The 18554-nt window shown below is 42.9% G+C and overlaps 1 protein-coding gene across 3 annotated transcripts in view; it reads left to right on the top strand.

The window, feature by feature from the left end:
* The first annotated feature begins 5798 nt into the window (after nucleotides 1-5798).
* Nucleotides 5799-18554, top strand: part of LOC133353576 (katanin-interacting protein-like) — a 43906-nt gene continuing 31150 nt past the window's right edge. For 2 of the 3 annotated variants that reach the window (XR_009756406.1, XM_061569925.1), the window contains exons 1-2: nucleotides 9917-10044; nucleotides 13668-14315. The gene's annotated coding sequence lies outside the window, so the exon portion shown is untranslated. Of the gene's footprint in view, nucleotides 6098-9916; nucleotides 10045-13667; nucleotides 14316-18554 lie in introns of those variants that run through there. The other variant, XM_061569926.1, reaches the window with a different exon arrangement.

The raw sequence follows: 18554 nt of genomic DNA on the forward strand, positions 1-18554 counted from the left end.
ATGTCTCGTGGCAGCAATTCACACAACTGTCCACTCATATTCTTGGTTCTTTCGGTAAAGTCACGTAGAAGGGAAATAATCAAAAAATAAAAGTAAAAGATTATCAAATGAAATTCTCACGACGTTTCGGCCACAACGCAAGCAGCCGTCCTCAGGTGAAGAAACAGCTGTCGGAAAGACAGCGTCTTAAGCTCTGTTTCTTCACCTGAGGACGGCTGCTTGCGTTGTGGCCGAAACGTCGTGAGAATTTCATTTTATTATCTTAAATTTTTATTATTTTATTATTTCCCTTCTACGTGACTTTACCGAAAGAACCAAGAATATGAATCCCTGCAGTCACGAAAGCTTTAAATTGAAAAAAAAAATTGCGTCCACTAAACCGCAAATTGTTCGATGATTACAAATTCCCACTTGTTCTGAACACTTGGTGTAACTGTTGTGAAACGAGCAAAGCGCACAGAGGCAACCAGCCCGTGACCAACACAAACACGTCGGCGCATCGAGTTGCTCAACGTAAGGGGAAAACGTGACCCTCTCTTAACTATGTTTTTCTTGGCAAGCTGTAATTATTGAAGGCTCAGCAAATCGTGTTTACCTATACAGTGTAAATGACCGCAATGACATGGGCCACCACACCCTCTCAGCACTCGCTGGCACGATGGCTACGCCCTCGGCGCCACCCACTTAAGGCAAGCCTGCGATCGTGGCATCATTAGTGGTCGAATGGGCATGTTTTGGTCTGAAACAAGCCGGACGTAAATTGCTAAAAAAAAATGTTAAAATGAATCCTGATTTTTTTTTTTGTAAACAAAAACAGCCCCCATTATTATGCCAAATTATGGAGGAACGAGTGGCAACATAGCTACATGAATGGGGCCTTTCATCTGATGGGACAACGCCAAGAGCACAATTGTAACGAAACATTGGAACAAGGCACGGTAGTAAAGCAAATTAATGTATTCGTAGATGAGAAGTAACCACGCAAATGCGGCTCACAAGCTTAGGTAACTGATCTTTCAGAGGACTGATGTAACACAGACTGCCCGCAAACCATATTCCACTGTAGTTGATAAAATACACGGGAAGATACCTCCATCAAAGCGAGAGACACACTGCCACTCCACACACAATACAAAACGGCGAACAGTTCCACGTACGGCAATTATTCCTTTTACCGCCATGAAATTATTGATCTCATCAGCTTGAATTCACTCATCCTTCCATAACTGTATTGTTGTATTGTCAGGAGGCCCCTTTTCTTCGGTCCCTCGTGTGCCCTTTGAAACATGTGAATTACTTTATTGGATATTAAAAGCGTTCCCTGGCCACTGCCGCCCGATACCTAATTTAAATAAACATATAGCTTAGTTCCGATTGCTCACATTAGCCTCAGAATATATTGAGAGCTTGGGTTCGCCAGGGGAAATACTCGGGCGCAGAATTGTAAAGCAGTACAAAGGGAATTCATTACAGGAGGCTTATTAAATTTAATTTCATATTGCTTATGCTTTACACGGAAAATGCAGTCTCTAAGTACGTTCCCTTTTGTATAACCCAAATGATTTCGCGTAGATACGGGTACGAAATAATAACAATGACATGAGCGTGTCATCATTAGCCACGATTTATCCACTGCTGGGTGAATGCCTCTCAAAGTCGTTGCCAACCTCTTTCGCTGGTCGTGCAATGTAAAACAATCCATCTCAGCCCCCTTACGCACGAGCCGACTTCACCGCTCCGTCTCTGCGGTGAACGTTCCCCCTTGGGCACATTCCGACCTTTGACCCGCGCCTCCTGAACCGAGTGCCGCAAATGCACGCGAGGGATTTGCCCATTTGCGCGAAGGTTCGATGACCGCGGCATCGTGAAGATTCAAACGTCAAGCATTGACTGTGGACGTGAGGTGACTGTTCCACTAGAGAGGCGAGGAATAATAGGTGACGCAGTTGAGGTGACATTTTCTGTCGCCAGGTGACATTCGCACACAGGGATGCTCTGACACCCAGCGGCTTGGGCAATACAAATATTATCACGTTACCCTGACCCTCACTCTACCCCCCTCACCCTGACACCAGCCTTGTCCGAGTGCATGACGGAAGCCACGTAAATATACAGACGTCTTTGCGGTGTTTTAAAAAAATACTGCGTAGTCGCGTGCGGTGTCTCTGTGCTTATTTTGTTCGGGAGACTGCATTGGCAGCGGTGCGTCAATAAAACTGCCGTTAAAACGGGAAAATATGAACACTGGGCAGGCAACATTTTGGACAATGGACCTTTGTCACAGCACATGATGAAATAGGAGCATTGTCTGTAAAGTCGCCTGTGAAATATTTTGTTCCTTTCAGGGCAGTATTATTGACAAAGGTGTTGAGATTTGTAGACGCTATATTTAGGTCATTTATTCTGCATGCAGATGCTTTGAACAATAAGTTGATACCCCAGTGGGCTTTGCCTGGTAGGATGGGGATGGTTTCGTGTTGTCTCTGTGTACGTGTTTTGGGTGATTTGTTAACCTTTCTTATACTTTGCACTCCTATCGTGTTGTTGCGTACCGTTTGTTGTGATCACGTCCTTACCCGCCCCGACTGGACATCTGTGAAAACGAGCTTCATAACTCACAGGATTCCTCCTGCAGAATAAACAAATATTCTGATCAAATTGAAAATGTTTCGTGATCACGACAGTGAGCGATGCCATTTGAATAACACCGTCGTTTAGCGGTTTGACATTGGCAGTTCGAATCATTTTAAAGCAGAATGTTATTATGGTCAGTAGTCCATTCTCTCCATGTTCAACTCTACATTTGATTGGGGAATAGTGTTGTGATTTTTGTTATATAGGTCACAAATTTGTCACAATGATCATGATTTTATGTACAATTTATTCAACCAACATTTAATGCGACTAAGATTGAATGTGATCAGAAGGGGAATTGCAAACACATCACATTTCTATCATATATATTTTAAAAGCATAACAACATTATCTTGTCAGATTTACAATATTGCTGAATGCATGTAATGCATTTCGCGGTTGCATTTATTGACCCTTTTGAAGTACGCAAACGGATGATACGCCGAGTGTAATAAACAACATTCTATTGAGAGTGGTGATAAAGGATCTTCTTGCATTCTGATGAGTGGAAATGCGCCCTCGAAGAAAATTTGGCTTTCGAAAGACCCCCTAAGCGAATTGTGCCATCTGTAGATGTTTTATTGCAATTGCTCTTTTAGTTTCACACCACGGAAAGCAATTTTTGAAAACACGTTCAATGCAACCAATGCAAAGTAACGTCAGCTACAATATATGCATTAATGCAAAAATCAATTGCATTCGTTAAAATCACTAATGCAAAATGTGAAACTACCTTATCTGTGCATTAGCTGCCCGTTGAAATTACCCCCTTGGCAAAGATGAAAAGAGGCATTTCTTCATTTTTCAGTCTCCGTTGCCTTTGTGCTGCTGTGCGTGTCGCCGTGCGTGCAACTGTGTCTGGTTGTGTCTCATGCATCTGTCTTTGTCTCTGTATGTCAAACTTGACAGCAATTTTTTAGTTATGATCCAAGACCACAATCTCTCGGCTGAGATTACTTTTTCAGGTGAAAGGTTAAGAGGTCACGGTTACAATGTTTCCAAAAGCCTTCACATTCGCAGACTTTATAAGGTTCAGAGAGCAGCATTCACAAAATATGCCTCTAGCGACACAAAGTGCCCAGTTTTTTGTGACACGGACCATGTGAAAGCCTAGAGATTCCATTTGGAATGTTTGTAAACGCAGCAACTCAGAAATACTTTTGTAGCTTTCAGAAAAAAAAACTGCACTTGTATATTTTATGGGTCGCTAGCTTAGATACATGTCAAACACAGCTCTGCTCCTGCTTTGTCATTGCACGTATGTCACGTGACTGTGCAATGTGCGATTACGTTTCTAAAACGTATCACAGTACCCAATACAATTTGTACGCAATGAAAGAACCAAACATATTTTTGATTTGAAGCTTTCCTGACTGCAGGGATTCATATTCTTGGTTCTTTCGGTAAAGTCACGTGATTTTACCGAAAGAACCAAGAATACAAAAAATATCTTAAATTAGATATTTTTTACGCGACATTTAAGGCTACTGTGTGATCGCCTCGGCTCGTGACCATGTCAAAGGGCTGAGCAAGCATGACCTAAACGTAGAGTCCAATGTCTTATCCACCACCTGAAGCCAAAGCTCGTTTTTAGCATGTCCGATGATGAATTCGATTTTGCGCTTAATTTAATTTCAAAAATAATCATTCACGGTTGTAGCGTCTAAACGCCGAAGGGCTGATGTTGCAGTGTGATGGTTTACCGCACTGCAACCCGCAGATCGCCACTTCGATCTCCCGGGATTGGAAGTTGAAACAATGGGGGCAAGTTTCTTCAATGCCCCCACTTGCGTCCACCCAACCGTACAAATGGGCACGCCGCAGTTCTGTGATCAGTCGCTTACGTGTGGTGGGGTGAAGAGTGGGGACTCCCGGAGATGTTGCTCGACGTTTTGGTAACACCCCATCCCCTGGTCCCCGCTGTTGTGGCACCGGCATCGCACTTCCAAGGCATCTGGCCAACTTGGAAGAGTAGGCCAACATACCCTACGGAGGAACCTCTCCGCTAGCAGTGCAAGCAATTGCAGGGGCTGCATTTTTTATTTTTACCTTGACCTAAATGTTCGCAGGATATACGACATACCTAATTATACACAAGCAGGGCAGATTGAGCAGCGGTGCACAAGCCATCTCAAGCGGCGACGTAGCGACTTGTGCCGTCACGTTGGGGTGATCGCCCGAGGCGACGACATGTCGAATGTGTGCGAGCAGAGGAACCACAGGAGGGTGACCATTGGTGGTGGAAGGGCAAAGAAGCGGGAAGGTTTTCATCGGGAAAGTAACTTCACGAACAGCAGAGGCGACAAAGAACGGGTCTCACGGTTAGACAATGGAGAAGCATAAAGAGGTACAGAGAGAAAGAGAGGGTAGACATCTCCTGGCCGCTCAGGACCTCAAGGGGTGCAAACGTCTTTGTTTGCCCTGCGTGCCATTGTTGTTAAGACCAGCCTAAGATAGCACACACAGCAATTACCTCCTGGTCTGTCATTTAGATATCATTTGTAAAAAAAAAATTGCATACATTTAAGGAGTTACAAAGGAGAATAGTGGCACGTGACATTTTTTTCTGCAACTTTTCATAATGTTTGGCTATGGTAAATGTTACAGAATAATCAGTGTGCCGTTAAAATAATGAATCAGAATCTGAAAGGGTTTTATTCGCCATGAAAGTTCGCACCGACAAGGAATTTACTTTGGCAGGAAGGTGCATACATTCAACATATATGAATCTTAAATCTTAAATAAGTGGTGTACAAGTCTAACTATACTAAAGGTACAAAGTCTAACTAATACTAAGGAGCTGAAGTATATAAAAATTGAATAAAATAAAAACCAAAAACATACAATAGCTATAATATACAATATAAAATTACAAAAATACAAATAGGGTAACATAGTGCAAATATGGTAGGGTGTCATTGTGCAGATATTGTGTTAAAGTCAGTGAGAGCGTTAAAGTCAGTTTGAGTGTTCAAGTCAGTTTGAGTGTTAAAGTCAGTTTGAGCGTTAAAGTCAGTTTGAGTGTTAAAGTCAGTTTGAGTGTTAAAGTCAGTTTGAGCGTTAAAGTCAGTTTGAGTGTTTAAGTCAGTTTGAGCGTTAAAGTCAGTTTGAGTGTTAAAGTCAGTTTGAGTGTTAAAGTCAGTTTGAGTGTTAAAGTCAGTTTGAGCCCCTGGCCTTGTTGAAGAGACCAGCAGCGGATGGGAAGAAACTGTGTTTGTGGCGTGAGGTTTTGGTCCTGATGGACCACAACCTTCTGCTGGAGGGGAGTAGCTGGAACAGAGAGTGTCCAGGGTGGAAGGAGTCGGCCACAATCTTCCTCGCTCGCCTCAGGGTCCTCGAGGTGTACAGGTCCTCGAATGTAGGCAGATTGCAGCCAGTCACCTTCTCAGCAGTGCGGATGATACGCTGCAGTCTGCTCTTGTCCTTGGCAGTGGTAGCAGCGTACCGGATGGTGATGGAGGAGGTGAGGATGGACTCAATGAAGAACAACCATGCATCCGCAACTACACATGACTCCTGTAACGTGTTCCAAATTGTTCACGTGCGTGAAGTAAATATTTGCAAGCGTCGTGCTGTCCCCCGCCCCCCGTTACAGGCGGACGAGTCCATGCTAACGCAGATGAATAGACACTTTGCAAATTTAGTGCGCTACTTTATGCAACTAATGTTGGCAAAGTGTTGAAAAGTAGAGCACTATATTTCTCGTTTTATTACAGATAGTAACTCGACGTATATCAAAAAGTGTTGCCAATGGAATTGGCCCCTCTTTTCTGTGCACATTTGCACATTATATCCCCAAATAATAAAGCCTGAAATGCATCATGTCTTTGCTGGAATGACAAAATGTCTCGCGTTAAACAAGTCGGGGTACAGCCCACAGATGACTTGTAAGATATTCACGAGTGCTTTAACAATATTCTCTAGTATAGTTTTTTTTCGACAAGGAAATGACTTCAGTATTTATGATTACGTATAAACATCCGTTGCGATGTAGAGCATTTTCGCGCTGAGCCACATATACAGAACTAGAAAAATTATGTAAATGCGTTCTTGAAAATAGTCGTTTGTGTTTTTATATTATTGGTTCTTTCGGTAAAGTCACGTAGAAGGGAAATAATAAAATAATAAGAATTAAAAATTAGATTTTTTATTTTATTATTTCCCTTCTACGTTACTTTATCGAAAGAACCAAAAATATTAATCCCTGCAGTCATGAAAGCTTTAAATCGAAATGTTTGTATTTTGTTTAAATTATGTAAACGTTCACATCACTGTAAGCCACAGAAATAAGAATCAACAAGGTAACTATTGTAGTAATTAAAAAGGGCTGCCTAGGCACTCCTCATTTAGGATTTTAAATACTTTGAGAAGGCCCCGCTTGTTACTAAGCTAGTTTAGATTTAGATTTTTCTCGCTATGTGTTCTACGAGTAGAAGATGTAACAGTAAAGTAGATGAAATGTACTCCTGAAACTAGAGGAGTGAAAAGTTGAGGATGTTGGCCTAAGTATGCATGTTGATTAAGGTAAAGATGCGGCCTGTACATGGGTGCCGCAGTGTCGAGATGTTAACTACCTCGCCTGGTACACAGGAGGTCGTGGGTTCGATCTCAACCCTTGACGCCTGCTGTACATTTGGAGTTTGTGTGTCTCTCACTCTCTCCCCTTGGTCGCGTGGACTTTTCTCCAGGTCCTCCGGTTTTTCTCTCCACATTCAGAAACATGCGTTTAGAGTATTTGGCTGCTCGACATTTCTGCGTGATAAGCCACTTCGTTGAGCTATCCATCGGTGGCCAGGTCGTTTCTGAAAAATAACTTCATAGCTCAGTGGGCCTTACCTGGTAAAATAAAAAAAATAGTTTAGTTTTCACTTGCTTGTTAAAGTCACTGCTGACAGAAAGCTCCCCACTAGAGGGAGCTCTAGAAAACCACTCTAGAGGGTATTTTGGTCTCCTCTTCAATGTTGGCCAGACTTGTTTGAAGAGGTAGGAGTGCCCACACTTTACCCCGCCGCATACGACTTGCCGATGACCTATCTATGATGCACCCATTTATGCTGCCGGTTTAATTGGCACGCCGGGGCTAAGAGAACCAGCAACCCTCTGGGTTGTGAGCCCAGTGAGCTCACCATCACACCACGGCAGCATTCCCACATCTCAGTGGAATAACTTAGGAACGGACTTTATTACTTTCCAAAGAGGTGAGTGATGCCACTAAAAGCATTGGCAGTGATGCACAGGCACGAATAACAAACAAACGCAACACATTCTTCAATAGCACTGTGGCCTTAAAATAAAAAAAAGTCTAGAATCAGAGACGTTTCGGTAAATTGACCGAAACGTGTCCGATTCTAGCACATAGAGATGCCAGAGAGTCAGAGTGACTATCTCTGTGAAGAGGCGCCATTGTCCAAAATGTAACCCACTGTTGTTTGTACGCACATAAAGCTAGCTCAATTAATGTAGCAACAAGCACGGTATCTGGGCATATATGTGTGGGGGAGCATTTTGGTCTGGGAATAAAATCATAATTTGGGTTCTCATAATATTTCAAATAAAGATAAAATGCCTGCTGTACTGTACTTCAGTTCTCATTGCAACCCCAGCGGTCCTCACAAAGTTTAAAGAGTGCATCCCCTACCTAATATTGACCATTGGTCTTTTGCAATCACCACTTATGGGGTGGCAACGTTTTTATTTTTTAGAAATCGCACGTGAGAAAATTCGCTGCTGCCAATGCTCGACTACAAGTGAGCCAACCCAGTTGAATGCGATCTGCATTGTTAAAACTATTCCTCGTAACAAATATGACCGTGGGAGAGATACACTTGGCGAAAGGCTTTGACGAAACATCTTGTGTGGACCGGTGTGAGAAATTCAACGATTGGGTCTGACGAAATGTGGGCGAGCAGAGAGGGCTCCCAGCACATTCAAATCACCAACAGAAAAAATCACCACCGTGCGATGCTCATGCAAACGAGGCTACAGTGGATAAGCCGGATAAGCCACTGCCTGCCAGCAGCTGTCACGACGGCCCTACACGCTCTGAGCTTGACAGATTTCAGTGAAAAGCGCATTAATAACGTTAACTATACATTGATGGCACGGGGAACTAGTACACGTTAATGTCGTGACAAAAGATGAACCAAAGTGAAACATTTTTACACGACGATAATCTTTTGGGATTGTACCCTATTATTACGAGTCAAATTCTTGCATGAAGACGTATATCGGCAATGGTTTATTATCTTCGTATTCTAATCGACGTTAGGTATTTCATTCGGTAATAATGTTAGTGTCTAGTTAGCTAAGGAGCATACTGTATGCATTTTACGATTCTATATGTCATACGTGCGAGCTTACGGGTTTCAATCATAATAAAAGCACTTCGAGAAATTGCTTCCATTGTTCCCGCAATAATTTATGGCCAATTTTGCCCACCCCTCACCCCCCTTTCTCATTACACTTTGGTTGAAACGAAACCGAAATAATTAATCTTGGCAGCTGTCACGCAGACGCACTGGTTTCTCCGCGAACGGGTCTCAACAAAGCAGCGCTTGATGTACCACTATTGACACAAGTCTTAACGTATACACGTGGCTTGGGAAATTCAGATATTTCAGATTTTTCTTTATACAGTACAGCACAGGTATGTGTTTGTGTATATCGAAAATAACAAAACCAATTGAAAGAAAAACAACTCGGCAATAATATTTAAACTAAACTTTTTATTTTATTTTACCAGGCTAAGGCTCACTGAGCGATACGGCTCTTTTTCAGAAGCGACGTGGCCACAAATTGATAGCCCAATGAAAAGTGGCTTATCACGTAGACATTTATAGCAGCCAAATACTCGTAATAACATTATTACATACTTGTTATTACGCTTGTCTTAGAATCACAAAGCGTTGGTCACCGTTTCTCGAAGTATCAACTAAACTATAAAACTGCCAACTATGTCCTTTCGTTTACCTTGTAATAAAGACATCGGTGAGCTCTGCAGCTCTTTATTTCACAAGTGCCCTGGCTAGCACTAATGCCAGCTCCACGTGGCAGCGATATCAAGCGGCAGCCTAACGCCCCACACGCGCCTTTACTAAACGTGGAAGAAGGGGAACACCACCTCCACACCTCTCCCCAATCCGCCTTTCGGGCACCTGTAGTCCCCACTTTTCCTGTCTATAAACATTTTTTACAAATCTCTCTGGCGTGAGCAAGTGGCCAAGAGCGTCCGTCAGCGTGGGCGTGTTCCCAGCCGTCGTCATCCTCCTCCGCCTCTCGGCCCCTCGTCACTTGGGTGGCTTTCCGTGAGCCCTGCAGCTGGGCAGGGCTCTCAATCTCTCATCTCTCGTGTGCGTGGGTGGGGGTTGCGACAGACAGACACCAGGAAAGTTGATTCTTTAAACTTCGCAGGTAAGGCGGCTGTTGCTGTTGTTGTTTTGAAAATATTAAAAGCCGACAGATTTGTTTACAATCTTTATTTTGTCAAGTGTCGTCAAATACAACTTTTTGTTAAGTTTATCGGACAGCGCGTCATTGGCGATGTTGTGATTGTGAGTGCGACGCGAATGGGGTGGTGGGCGAGTGTCACGTTGCACGACGCACGGATGAGTGTGGTGACACCCGTGGCGTCTCACCTGTACAGTGGGTTTGTGTGTGTGTGTATATATTCTGTACATCGGGCAACATTGCTATGTAAAAGTAAATTCTGATTTAACGACCGCTTCAACATTCGTGAAACAAATCGTCGATGGTAAGTTGTTTATGTAACCGTGCTATTTTATGGGCAGGGTTGGAGAGAAAACCATTCTAATGGTGCGGCTATCAACTTTGTGCCACTGCAATTTCTTACAGTTGGAAAATGCTTTCATTATTATTATTATAATTTTACACGCTTTTATTTAACTCACTGTTGTTGTTGTATCCTCAAATCTTGTAACTAAATTTTTACCCACTTCACAAAGTGCCATCGACTGCAAACTTGGTATACTTATGTCATTCCGATGACAAGACTATATTCTATCATAAATAAAATCTAAATCATATATTTTAAAACATTATTTTTCACGCTTTTGATAAACTCACTGTCTGTTGTCGTATCCTCAACTCTGTTGTATCATCAAATCTTGTAACTAAATTTTAACCCACTTCTCAATGTACTATCGACTGCAAACTTGGTATACGTATGTCACACTGATGACAATATTATATTCTATCATTAAAAGTAAAATATATATTATTTTAAACCATCTTTTTTATATGTTATGTTTCGGCTTGGGTCTAATTGTCCACGCTCAACTCACGTTGGCTGTCATTGGCCACGGCCCCTTACGTTGTGGCAAGCCTCGGGGCCACTAACCTGGAGTCGTGGAGTTCTGCCATTACTCGTACGGTAGATTTCATTAAAGCGTGTTAAAAAAATTATTTTAAAATATTTATCTCCTGTTCAATTTTGTAAAGCAATTTTGCAGGACTTTCTGTTTGCGTGCTGCTCATTCTGCTGTACCGCCCCTGTTCTTGTTGAGCCCTGCCAGTGGAACTTAGCAGCGGCATAACGACCCTGCTGACACAGCACAGACAGTTTCGTGGTGACATTCTCGACGGCTTCAAGGTGTCGTGCCTGGACCGATCGATGCTATTGTTTCTCGCGAGGCTGTGCGATTTAATTACCGTACGTCGAGATGCAACGACGGTCTTGAAAAGGTGGTGGTTTCACATCCGCGCTGCGACAACTTGTAGTCGTTCGACTTGCACAGGCAGTCTAAATAGGGACTTTTATTTTTTATTTATTTTACCAAAACTACTTTTATAAAAGGCACCAAGGGACGGTTTGTCTCGCGTTTCACAGCCACCCCTCCTCCTCCTGCGCTTGAGCAATGGTTGTGGTGAACGCGATCGGCATTGTGTCGGAGATAAACGATGCGTTTTGCCAATGTACAGCTGTGTGACACTAAAACATTGGACTCTTTAAACGCCATCGTATCCAGAGGGCTGTGAGAACAGACATTCCTTTTTCAATTCTGGTTTTTCAGGTTAATTTACGAGCTCGCTAAATGTCAACAATGTGGCTATAGATAGTCTGCCTCTTCTGCCACTTGAGCTACTTTCTGAACAAAAATGTGTCAATGCAATTCTAAGTCTCGTTTAAGCAATATACATAGGCAACTAGAATATTTTAGCTTTCGCTTTGTAACAACGCAATGTCATCATCAGGTATGGTCAATCAACGTCTGGATCATCATCACTTTGGAATCATCATCAGGCATGGTTAATCAACGTCTGGACCATCATCATCATCACTTTGGAATCATCATCAGGCATGGTTAATCAACGTCTGGATCATCACTATGTAATCATCAAGTATGGTCAGTCAACTTCTGGATCATCATCATCATCACTATGTAATCATCAAGTATGGTCAGTCAACTTCTGGATCATCATCATCACTATGTAATCATCAAGTATGGTCAGTCAACTTCTGGATCATCATCATCACTATGTAATCATCAAGTATGGTCAGTCAACTTCTGGATCATCATCATCATCACTATGTAATCATCAAGTATGGTCAGTCAACTTCTGGATCATCATCATCATCACTATGTAATCATCAAGTATGGTCAGTCAACTTCTGGATCGAGGTCTTCACAAGCCACCACCCACGTCTCACAACCCTGTGATGTCAACAATCCACCCAGCAGCCTCACGCGAGCCGACTTCATCTCCCCATACATTTGGTCGACATCCTTCTGGGACGCTTCATCGTTATCACGGACCCATCGACCATCATCATCACCATCATCCCTTCCAGCTGGCCAAGCCCACTTCTATATTCTTAGGTTTTTTCGGTAAAGTCACGTAGGTAAAACATTAAAATTAAGAAAAGTAAAATAAAATAAAAATCACGACGTTTCGGAGGCAACACAAGCTTCCGTCTTCAGGTGGAACCGTCACAGCCACGACAGCTGTATCAAGTAAATGAGAGATTGCAGGAGCTACCACTCCGTTTATATAATGGTTGGAGAGGGGGGGGGAGGGCCAAGTACAGCACACTTTTTATTCATATAAATCTAGAATCAAGCCCACTTCTCTTCAACAGTTTGAATTGTGTGTCTTAGCCTATGTATGTCCTCCAACCCATTTTACTCTGATTTCTGTATCTCTATGCGATTCCAAGCGTGCATCTATCCACGCTTCTCCACGTTTCTTTTCAGACTTTATCTCTCTGCGTTGTTAATGACCGCGGTGTCTCTGAATCTTGTCATAGCAAGCACTACATACGGATTAAAAACATTCTTCTTTAGACACATTGCCACAGTTCGTTCCATAACCATGTATCGTTTTCCAATACCTCTCCACCTTGGTCTCTTTATTCTTTCATTTTGATTCCCGGTTCACCTTCAATTGCTCACCTAGGTGCCGATATTCTGCTGTTTTCCAGTTCACTCCCTCTAACAGACCTCCAAGAATTATAGCGTCCATTGGGAATGAACTGCAAATGATAAATAACTCAAGAAGATTATGGTTCAGAAAAAATAGGAGCAAAATAAATGTGACTTTGTCTTTATATACGCTGAATAATGTCTGCTTAGAATGATTAACTACATACAAAAAAAGGTGTTACAACAGGACAATCTATAGCATTGTCAGCTGCATTACTTTCTCAGTCATGCTGAGCATGATATGTAGTTAAACGTTTTTGCATGTATGGCAGTACTGTTCTTTATTAAAATTGTTGCTAATTTATGTTTGAGCAAAATAGTTGTTTTACTTATGAACATACAGGAGTACCAAAATGTAGAAAAACACGAATGTTATTCATTTTATAATTTTTTATAAAAAAACATATTTTCACTTACAGAAAATAAAAAATAAAGTTTGGCCACATAGAAAAATAGATCGCGTTGGAAGTTTCCAGCAACAAACAGCATAATGACGCATGCTTACGCCAACATGAATGTAACTCAATTGTTGTTTGACTTTATGATACGGACACAGCATTCGTATTTATTGCGACTCTCTTTGTTTTCTTCTAGGTTCACTCAGGCTGTCTGCGTGAAATGGACGACGTGTATTCTGGGCAACTAGCTTCCAAGAAGCGATGGCAGCACGTAGCTGGAACTCCCTCCCTCACTGGGGAGATGTCCACTCCGAGGCCCCGTTGAAGGAGAGTCTCCGGACGGTGTCTCTCCACCCGACAGGCGACCCAGCTGGCAGCTCCGAGGGGGCGACTGCGATGTGAGTGCCCAGCGCCACACGGACGAGCCGAGACGCAGTTCCGCAGCGTTACCAGTCCCGAGGAGGACCACGGCTGACTTGATGCACGCGACAGGACTGATGGGACCAGCACCAAGACTGCACCACGTGGCGGCCAGCAGCAGGTTGGAGAACGAGAGCGACCATCTGCCGACGTTAGGAAATCCCGGCAAACGCTTTGAAATACCCGACCGGCGTTACTTTAGCCTGGACAGAACTAAGCACCGCTTGAAAGGGCACGACCTCCTCCCTGTCAAAAACCCCGGTGGAGCGGGACACCACGAGCCTGCTGGCTCTCAGGAAGCTCTCAATTCACGACGACGAGGGCCAGAGATCTCCCAGCCACGGACGCCGCTCGTCCAACGACAGAGTGGAGCGGGCCGACGGAAGGGGACGCGGCAGAGAATCTCCAAATGGTTATTTACCCGGTATGAGAGAGAGAACAAACGCGCAACAATTGTAAGGGCATTACATTTGGTTCGTACTTGTAGTGGTATTTGTATTTTAAACAATGTATGCGTAAGTTATGATGATGGTTGCTTCAAAACGTTAACATCAGTTGAGTGTTGGGAGAAAAAAAATTGCAGACCATCTCATAGGTGATCGTTATGGAAGAATATCTTTTGTAGTGGTTTCAATGAAAATGTTCAATGAAAGATTGGATGGACAGATCTATATCGGATGAAAGCTCCAGTCACTGGGAGAGCATGGTGCTTGCATTTGTATTATTTTAGCAATGTGGAGATTGTCCCTAATATTTGATCTACATCATCAATACAAAAACATATTTACAAGTTACAATCTTCTTCTTTCATTTGGATTCATAGCAGCAGATTAAAGATGTAATTTTAGATGTTGTTATCCACTCAATTGTCTGTTCAGAGGCGGAGTGGATCTCGTCCATTCCTCCTTTAAAGGAGTCAAGACAACAGTCGTTTACACAATCAGCCGTTTGCACAATCAGCCGTTTACACAATCAGCCGTTTACACAATCAGCCGTTGACACAATCAGCCGTTTACACAAACAGCAGTTGACACAATCAGCCATTGACACAACCAGCCCTTGACACAATCAGCCGTTTACACAAACAGCAGTTGACACAATCAGCCCTTGACACAATCAGCCGTTTACACAATCAGCCGTTGACACAATCAGCCGTTTACACAATCAGCCGTTTACACAATCAGCCGTTTACACAAACAGCCGTTTACACAAACAGCCATTTACACAATCAGCCGTTTACACAAACAGCCGTTTACACAATCAGCCGTGTACACAATCAGCTGTTGACACAATAAGCCGTTTACACAATCAGCCGTTTACACAATCAGCCGTGTACACAATCAGCTGTTAACACAATAAGCCGTTTACACAATCAGCAGTTTACACAATCAGCCGTTTACACAATCAGCTGTTTACACAATCAGCCGATTACGATATGGCGGTCGATCGTTTGGGATTGGTGGCCGCACTGCTCGCAGGCCGCCGAATCTTCGATGCGCCATTTTGTGCATCAGGTGGCCGCATCGGCCATACCTGGTTACAATGATTAGCCATTATTATAACTCGTAGGCCTTCATCATTCCACTGCTAGATAGATCTAGTTCAGACATCACTCGCCACTGTGAAGATATCCATGGCCAGGAACCCAGCTCAGGTCGCCAGGCTCAAAGATGCAGTGCAGTGCGGTAACCACTGCGCTCTAACCAGAGTATAAGAACAACATCATTTACATCACGACATACAGAGTATTAAGGCTTTTCAAGATTCCCTTTAGGCTAAGTAGAGTTTCTTAGGTATTGTTCTCCATATTTGTGAAAAATAAGAATAGGTTTCATCTTTTCTGGCAATGCAACAGGTGTAAAATGTTCAAACACTAAATTGTTACCACAAGCACCACGTGGTGTGGTTAATGCAGTCACTTTATTCCTTGCAAAATGTTTTTATTTGGTGCTTGAGCATCTTAACACCTCCTGTTTAATTGCCAAAAATGGTAAAACCTATTATTTTTCATATACAATGTTTATATTGATACACTTGATTACATTTACAGGGATTACATTTTAATAAGTTCCATTTACCATCCTCAGATATTGTACGTTTCGATGTTTTTTTTTTATATTACCCAAATTCGCCTTATGCACTGTGTGATTTCACACACACGGAGTGTAGTGTGCATGACATGCATCGGGATACATTGATGCCAAGAGGTCATCACGGCCGAGGTCATTCGTGTGACTGGATATTGGCCCCTCTTCCTTCGGCTAGATCCCATCATCGTTGTTCAAAGTTCCACATCTGCATTTAGATCTCCCCTTGGTCTCCAGCCCCTGGGTGACACGCCAATGCCTCTCTGTGTCACCTGCCCTCCTCCACCCTGTTCGCAAGTCTCATTCATCACAAAGCCCTTTTTACCAGAGTACATCGACTACACGTGACCACATTCAATTCTCAAATTGCAAAAGCTGCTCACTTTATTTTGCCATGAAACTCGTCATCCCCCGTGTGTGCACACCTGTATTTAAAGGCCAGTTCGTTTAGTTTCTAGCTTATCTGTTCAAAGAGTAACAACGGACATAATTTACTCTTCCAAAGTGGTTGATGCGGTCTGCAGAAAAAACCCCTACCCTGCTAATATTGCGTTGCAGCCGCTTCATAGCGACTTCTTGTGGTAATGAACAGATGGTAGTGGTGGGAGTGGGAGCACATTCACAGCTGAGAAATGACGTACAAAGAAAGAACGTGTCAACTGTTATTTGGCAGTCATGTCAAATGGCAAACGCAACGATTTGACTTAATTGTCTTACTTGCATGTCTGACTCACGTGCGCACACCATTTTTAAATACTGTAAAATACGAATGTCAAAACATGGTAAGAATGCTGTGTGTGAATATTATTACATCGCAGAGCCGTGAAAGATTTGGATGGCTTCAGAAGGCGCCCATCCAGCAGTGTGTTGACTAAGAGCTGCAATTCCATGATTATTTAGTATTCATAACCGTACTAAAGTCTCCCTTCGTGTTGGCTTGCCAAGGGATGACCACACCCCGTCACTTGTAAACCTTGTATATGGGTTGGGTTTATAGGCAAACACGTACAGTACAACACGAATGAAATGCTCAAGGAACAACGTGCCAACATCGAAACGGCAGTCACTTAAACGTTGAGCACGTTTATAATTAAGCAGTGTTTCTTTCTTGGCAATGACAGCGAAAGTAAATATGAAATTTGTCCTAACCCGAGCACAAATGATAATTGTTCAAAACGGAATGACGCAATGAAGGGGAAGAATACACAGGATTCTTACTGATAATTATCTCTGCAACATCATTAATTCTGGAACTGCCGTGTAAACAAACACATGACACATTAACCTTAATCACACAATTAAGATTAATTATAACAGTTACAATTGTAGGAGAAATATGTCCAGCCATAATCTAAAATTATAATGACGTACCCCATTAAAAATAATCACGTATTAAGGGTGGTTAATCGGTGTATGCAAATCAGCTAATGTCCTAAAACACATGTTGGGCAATCCGTGAACCTTCATCATGGCAAACAAACAAGTAAAAATTCCCGACGACTGCTGTCGTAACCTAACCCGTTGACATCTTTCCAGCCGGTTTATTTTGCCAGAGTGCTTGTCCGAGCCCACCCGCTCCTGCCTGGCACACCCGTGATGTCAGAAGAGCTGCCAAATCTGAGTGCACATGCATTATGAATTTGTTCGAGGACTGGGTTGAGGGCCTTCCACCCATCCATCCCTGTCAGCCCACGAGCCCCCCCCCCGCCCCCCACTGAACGAGTACTAAGCCTGTGCACACGCACGAGGAGCCAACGACGGACGCACGTGCGTTGTACAGTAATCCGATTGTCATCTCATCCTGCACGGTCGCATCGACCAATCAAATGCGGGCCCGGACTCTGCCACCAATGGCTTGCACGAAGCTGAGACACTGACATTATTAATCGGAAACCCTTCAGCGCATTAAAAAAAAAATTATTCGGGTAAAATGGATCATTGTATTCGACTGCATGGACCAATGAAACGCAGGCGACTCTTTCAGGAACGTTACAGAGTTTTAGCATGAGCTGAGAGATTCACAATGTCGCATGTAGCCAACTCTTGCAGAGTTTTTTTTGTGGCATTAAGTTAAATAAATGATTGATTTGCAAAGATAAAATACCACTAATATTTAATTTAATTAATCCCTTTTGATTTTTCGTGCATTCTGGTTCCATAATTCAACATCATCACCATGAGATGTGGTCAAGCCACCACTGGATAAGCCTCCACGATCTATCGCGAGACTGCGATGTAAACAATGCATCCAGTGCGCCCGTACCAGCTGATTGGATCGCGTGTTGCCATCATTATATCGGACACGAATGACGAATTGGCTCGTAAACGACTGGTTACGTAAACTATATATTTTCGCTCGAATTAAATGTGTTCACTGGCCTTTTATTAAAATAAAAACGCAAAACGAGGGGACATTTGAGACTACTGTAGAGTCTTGAGTTCTTACCTTGTTAAACGAAATGAATTTGAAATTATTCCTGTCAATTGATAGTGACTGCTTTAACTTGACATTAAAACGATAGCCTGGTGTGTGTATAATGTCTTAGCAAATAGAAAAAAAATACACGGCGCTTAAA

This window comes from Lethenteron reissneri, chromosome 44, assembly GCF_015708825.2.
Source record: "Lethenteron reissneri isolate LAM-NWPU_2019-01 chromosome 44, ASM1570882v1, whole genome shotgun sequence".
Lineage (NCBI taxonomy): Eukaryota > Metazoa > Chordata > Hyperoartia > Petromyzontiformes > Petromyzontidae > Lethenteron > Lethenteron reissneri.